This window comes from Oryctolagus cuniculus, chromosome 12, assembly GCF_051225735.1.
Source record: "Oryctolagus cuniculus isolate XC-2025 breed Fujian yellow rabbit chromosome 12, ASM5122573v1, whole genome shotgun sequence".
Classification (NCBI taxonomy): domain Eukaryota; kingdom Metazoa; phylum Chordata; class Mammalia; order Lagomorpha; family Leporidae; genus Oryctolagus; species Oryctolagus cuniculus.
The window spans coordinates 71287569-71294219 of NC_142878.1; positions in this window are offsets into that span (position 1 = coordinate 71287569).

The following is a 6651-nucleotide window of genomic DNA, read 5'->3' on the forward strand; positions in this document are numbered from 1 at the left end:
AAAGCCAATTTATAGGGTATGAAATGATACCTCATTACAGTTTTGATTTGTACTTCCCTAATGATTCATGATATCTTTTCTTGTGCTTATTAGCAATTTACATATCTTATTTTGGAACAAATATCTGTTCAAAGTCTTTTCTCATTTTTAAATTGGATTTATCTTTTTGTTTTCAAATTCTGAGTTCTTTCTTTGGAATTTAAGTTCTGTATTAGATAGATAATTTGTAAATATTTTCACTCTTTATATGACTGTCTGTTATTAAAAGACTTATTTTTTTTTTATTATTTGAGAGACAGACCAACAGAGAGAAAAGAGTAAGAGAATCTTCCATCTGCAGGCTCATTTTCCAAATGATTGCAATAGCCAGGCCTGGGCCAGGCTGAAGTCAAGAGCCAGGAATTCGATGCTGATTTCCCACATGAGTAACAGGGGCCTAAGTATTTGGGACATCATCTGATGCCTTCCCAGGCACATTAGTAGAAAGGTGGATTGGAAATGGAACAGCCAGAACTTGAACTAGTGTTCAGATATGGCATTCTGGCATTGTAAGCATCAGCTAAACATGGTGTGCCACAATGAAGGCCCTGTTTGTCTTGTTTTAAGATTTATTACTTGAAAGACAGAGTGACAGAAAAAGAGGGAGAGAAAGACAGAGACAGAGACATATACTTTCACTTCCCAGATACCTGCAGCAACCAGGGCTGAACAAGGCTCAAGCCAAGAGCCTGGAACTCTGTCTGGGTCTCTTATGTGGGTGGCAGGGACCAAGTTCTTAGGCCATTCTCCACTGCCTTACCAGGCACATTAGCAGGAAGCTAGATCAGAAGCAGAAGAACTGGTACTCTGATATGGGATGCAGGTGTACAAAATGAAGGCTTAACCCACTGTGCCACAATGCCCTCCATTTGGAGATGGGTTAAATAAGCAGTGTTTCAGTGTTGCTCTTTTCCTTGCTGTAAAGAGAATGACAAATATGGGAAAAAAGAAGAAACAGAAATTTTCACTAAGAGAATACCCTCCAGAAATGTACAATGGAAAAAAATTATATTAAAAAAGGTATTTCCTTATTAGCAATTAAATATTTCTACATTGGAGGATTTTTAAAGATTCAGAAGGCTTTATTAAGATAAAGTCTAATAACTGTGAAGGTAAGATACAGAGAAAATTCAAGATTTATAAATTATTAAATTACATTTGGTTTGATCTTAATTTTTAAAATGGATTTTACAGATGAGTAAAGAAACTTCTGGGAGAATAGATGCAAAAATAATGAAGATCCTTGTCTGTTGGAATTGCAAATAGTTCTTTCCTTTCTGCATTTTCCAAATGCTAACCATTTTAGACATGAGAACTGTATTAGTTGATGAAGAGAAATTGAAATTTTATTATAAAATATCTTTGTTGAATTGTAAATGTATTTATACTTTAATGAATTTTTTTTAATATTGAAAGTATATGGGCAAATAAATTTTGGAGAAAAATATGCAGGTTGACATAATGAGAGAGCACTAATTTTGGCATGTGAACATCTAAGTTCTGCTCTTTTGCTAAGTAGAAGATATTGGATAAATAAAATAAACTTCCAGATCTCAGTTTTTTTAATCATAAAATAAGGTGAGTGTTCAGATTATCTCCAGGTTTCCTTCCAGCTCTCTGTTCTGTTTTATGCATCGAAGACCAACTTTATGGCCATGGCATACTACTGCCACCTCGTGGCATCTGTGAAGCAACTGTATTTGAGGGATGAATCGCCATCATTTATTCATTCATGCTTGTATTTGCCTAACATCTATGTGCCAGGCAAGTGTCAACATCACCATTCTTTCAACTTAGTGTTTTTCTAGATGATATAGGTAAAACAACCAAGACATCAGCTGTCACGCGGAAGCCATGTGATCCTGAAGACATCATTTAGCCTCTTTTGAGTGTCTGTCTTTCCATCTGAAAAATAAAGATTCACATATCCACTTTTTGTTATTAGAAGATCCAGAGATGGAGTATGTAAAAGGATCTCTCACAGTCCATGGAAAAGAATATTTTGCCAATAAATGGTAGTTATTCTCAGGAAGCCATTATCTAGTGAGAGGAGTAAGACAAATCTAGAAATCTGCAGGATGTGGAATGCTATGAAAATACAAGTAGGGCATGTTGAGAAAATGGCAAAACAGAGGTTGAATAGACTGGACAGTAAAGGACATGCAGCACATCACTGGTCAGTTTTCTGGACTACAACCTGCAACAGAAGTCCTAAATGGTGGGATGCAACAGCTAGCCACACAAGAGGCTTGTTTTTGTTTTGTTTTATTTTAAACAGTCCCTAAAAGTAAATGTATTGGGGCCAGCGCCGTGGCATGGTGGGTTAATCCTCTGCCTGCAGTGTCGGCATCCCACATGGGTGCTGGTTCTAGTCCCGGCTGCTCCACTTCTGGTCCAGCTCTCTGCTGTGGCCTTGGAAAGCAGTGGAGGATGGCCCAGGTGCTTGGGCCCCTGTACCCACATTGGAGACTGGGAGGAGGCACCTGGCTCCTGGCTGCTGGCTTCAGATAGGTGCAGCACTGGCCATTGCGGCCATTTGGGGAATGAACCAGCAGAGGGAGAACCTTTCTCTCTGTCTCTCCCTCTCACTGTCTGTGGCTCTACCTCTCAAATAAATAAATAAAAATCTTTTAAAAAAAGTAAATGTATTAAAGTTTACGACAACTACATTATACAATTCATGAAAGAGTTTGAACAAAAGAGTAACATACCAGAGCTGAGTTCGAGGAATCTCTATATGAACCCAAGGCATAACAATGAGATTAAGAAACCATTGCCAAAACAGCCAGGTAATGCACACAGAGAATGGCACAGGAAAAAAATGAATGGAAATGACACTGAACAAATGCAGATCTGCACTTGTAAATGAATCCTTCCAAGATGACCAAAGACCTTGTTATATTACAGGTAAACTAACTGTGTCAAAGGGAAGCTAAGACATGCCAGGTATAAAGACACCAGTCAACCAACCAGCAGTTTTAGGTCTGCACTTTGGGATTCCTGGTTCAGAGTCTAATAATACCCTTACCCTACCCATAAAAGATGCTAACCCCAATTTCCACTCATCTATGAACATTGAACCAAATATGAGGCTGGCCTTTATATCACACACTGTATAAGTACACAGAAAAGTAAATTTTGTGACTCTTTTCTGGTATGCTAGGGGCTACAGGAGAAATATTATGACCACATACTCTGCCACAAGTCCACTCACTTTACATATTAGAAAGTATATTAGAGGGGCCGGTGCTGCAGCTCACTAGGCTAATCCTCCACCTAGCGATGCTGGCACACCGGGTTCTAGTCCCAGTCAGGGCGCCAGATTCTATCCCGGTTGCCCCTCTTCCAGGCCAGCTCTCTGCTGTGGCCAGGGAATGCAGTGGAGGATGGCCCAAGTGCTTGGGCCCTGCACGAGAAGCACCTGGCTCCTGCCATTCGATCAGCGTGGTGCGCCGGCCGCGGCGGCCATTGGAGGGTGAACCAATGGCAAAAGGAAGACCTTTCTCTCTGTCTCTCTCTCTCACTGTCCACTCTGCCTGTCAAAAAAAAGTATATTAGAGGGGCCAACGCTGTGGTATAGTGGGTAAAGCCACTGCCTGCAGTACCGGCACCCCATATGGGTACCAGTTTGAGTCCCGTTTGCTCCACTTCTGATCCAGCTTTCTGCTAAGGCCTGGGAAAGCAGTAGAAGATGGTCCAAATCCCTGGGACCCTGCACCCGTGTGGGAGACCTGGAGGAAGCTCCTGACTCCTGGCTTCAGATCGGCTCAGCTCCAATTGTTGCAGTCATCTGGGGAGTGAACCAGCAGATGGGAGATCTCTCTCTCTCTCTCTCTCTCTCTCTCTGTGTGTGTGTGTGTGAGATCTCTCTCTCTCTCTCTCTCTGTGTGTGTGTGTGTGTGTGTGTGTTGTGTAGCTCTGCCTTTCGAATAAATGAATGTATCTTTTTTTTTTTTTTTTTTTGACAGGCAGAGTGGACAGTGAGAGAGAGACAGAGAGAAAGGTCTTCCTTTTGCCGTTGGTTCACCCTCCAATGGCCGCCGCGGCCGGCGCGCTGCGGCCGGCGCACCGCGCTGATCCGATGGCAGGAGCCAGGAGCCAGGTACTTATCCTGGTCTCCCATGGGGTGCAGGGCCCAAGCACCTGGGCCATCCTCCACTGCACTCCCTGGCCACAGCAGAGAGCTGGCCTGGAAGAGGGGCAACCGGGACAGAATCCGGTGCCCCGACCAGGACTAGAACCCGGTGTGCCAGCATCGCTAGGTGGAGGATTAGCCTAGTGAGCCGCAGCACCGGCTAAATGAATATGTCTTAAAAAAAAAAAAAAAAAAAGAAAGTGTATTAGAGATGGGTGTTGTGGCATAGTGAGTGAAGCTTTGCTGTGGAGCATCTGCATCCTGTGTTAGAGTGCCTGAGATCAAGTTCTTCCTCCACTTCCAATGTAGCTTTCTGTTCATGCACCTTAGAAGCCACTGATGATGGCCCCAGTGGTTGGGCCAATGCCACCCTCGTGGGGACTCAGATGAAGTTCCTGGCTCCTGACTTCAGCCTGGCCCAGCCTTTGGGGAGTGAACCAACAGAGTTTCTCTTTCTCTCTGCCAGTCTCTCTCCCTCTCCTCCCTTTGCCCTCCCTCTCTTCCTCTCTTTAGTTCTGCATTTCAAGTCAATTTTTTCAAAGAAAGGGCATTATACTTAGAGGAAAATAAAATCCCAAGTGTGCCCCATTTTGAAACCCCCATGGGATTTATAATGGCTTATTTAGTTGACAAGTTTTTTTTTTTTTTCCTGGCATCTTAGAGAAGCAGGCAATTTCAGAGGTGATATCTTGACAAATAGTAGCACAAATCAGGACAAATGAGAGGCAGTTCTCCCAGAATATAGTTTGAGGCAAACCAAGGCAAATAATGTTATAATCCCCTGCAGCTACATGTCTGAAATGGAAACATTTGGAATGGGACTGATAGGGAAAATAATATTCGGAAAAGCCTGGGTCCTGTCTGATGGGGGGTGTAGGATGATTCCATAATAGCTCAGTAAAAAGAAGGTGCCTGTTGACTGAGACTGTATTTGATTATCATAAAAGAGATGAAACACTTTTTCGTAGTCAGAAAAATCAGTATCCAGCCAAAGAAGAGAAGCTGTTTGATGATAAGGCAATAAAAACTTCAAAGGGCAAGTTAAAAATGTTTCCTAATTCATTTCAGCCTAAACGGATTCCTGTGCCCGTCTCACGCTGTCCGCCAGCTGCTTCGCTGGAATATGTTACCCAGTCTGCTTGGAATGGAAACTGTGTCAGACTCCGGGGGTGAGTGGGAAGGAAAATGGTGCTGGCAGAAAGAGGAAGCGTTTTTTCAATCGAGAGCCAGAAGTAAGTGCTGACAAGGTCTCACATGTGTGGGAACAATGGCACATGCTCATGGTAACTCGGCCACTTTTCCCGAGTCCCTCACTCAGAGGCATTTGACAGGAGGACATAGGAATGCAGCTGCTTCTCCTGCACCTCCAAATCTCTGAATTTCTCTCCTCCCCCTTGGGAATGCAAAAAAGGGACAAGGCATGCGTTCCACCTTGGAATTGTTAATTTAATTATCCAGAATGAATTCTTTTTACTGTTTTTAGGCACATACATTGAAATGAAGTCTTTCCCTTTAGCAAACTTAAGTTCCTGTCTTCATAAGTCCACCTAAGACTGCTTCTTCTGGGGACTTTGAACATTAACCCCAGCTGACTTCAGAGCTGCACTTAAGCAAAGCCCATTTTTTCTAGGGCAAAGTAGACCAAGTTAATTTAAAGGAGGAGCAGTCGCCCGCTGATGCTAAGGAAAGTAGGAGAGAGACTGGTTTATCACCCTGGCCTCCAAGGCCCTGCACCTGGCTCTCACCTCTCCCTGCAGCTTGCCTGGGAGTTCAGACTCACCAGGCTTCCAGGTCACCTCTGATGAACTGGGCTCTGATCAAAGCTTAGCATGTTGGCTACTGTAGTATGGTTGGGTAGCAGAGAGAGAGAAAAATACTGTTTATTGTTATATTTTTATTTATTTACAACACTATCTCATTATCTTTTGTTTAGAAGGCACAATAATTACCTGCTTGCCATATTTTACTTGTTCTTTTGTCCCCAAGACACCTTGTAGGCAAAGAATGTCGTCTTTCTAATTGCTTTGTCTTGATAAAATTATCTGTGCCCCACATTTTGAAAAATCAATTGTCAGAATTTGAATCAAAATACAAATAGTAGGGATATAGGCATTGAGTCAGAATGGGGTAAGCTGCTACTTGGGACACTCACATCCCATATCAGAGTGCCTGGTTCAACTCCCTGATAATGTACCTTGGAGGCAGCAGGTGACAACCTAGGTAATGGTGTCCCTGTCACCCACATGGGAGCAGTTCTGGTCTCCTAACTTCAGCCTGGCCCAGCTCCGGCTGTTGCAGGCATTTGGGGAATGAACCAGAGGATGGAAGTTCTCCCTCTGTCTCTCCCTCTCTGTCACTCTGTGTTTTTCAAATAAATAAATAAGCAAACAAATAAGCCTTAAAAAAAGGAAGAGTACAAATAATAGGAAGAATAGAGCTGATGTTTTTTTAAAATGCTCTACCAGCTGCTATGTTGC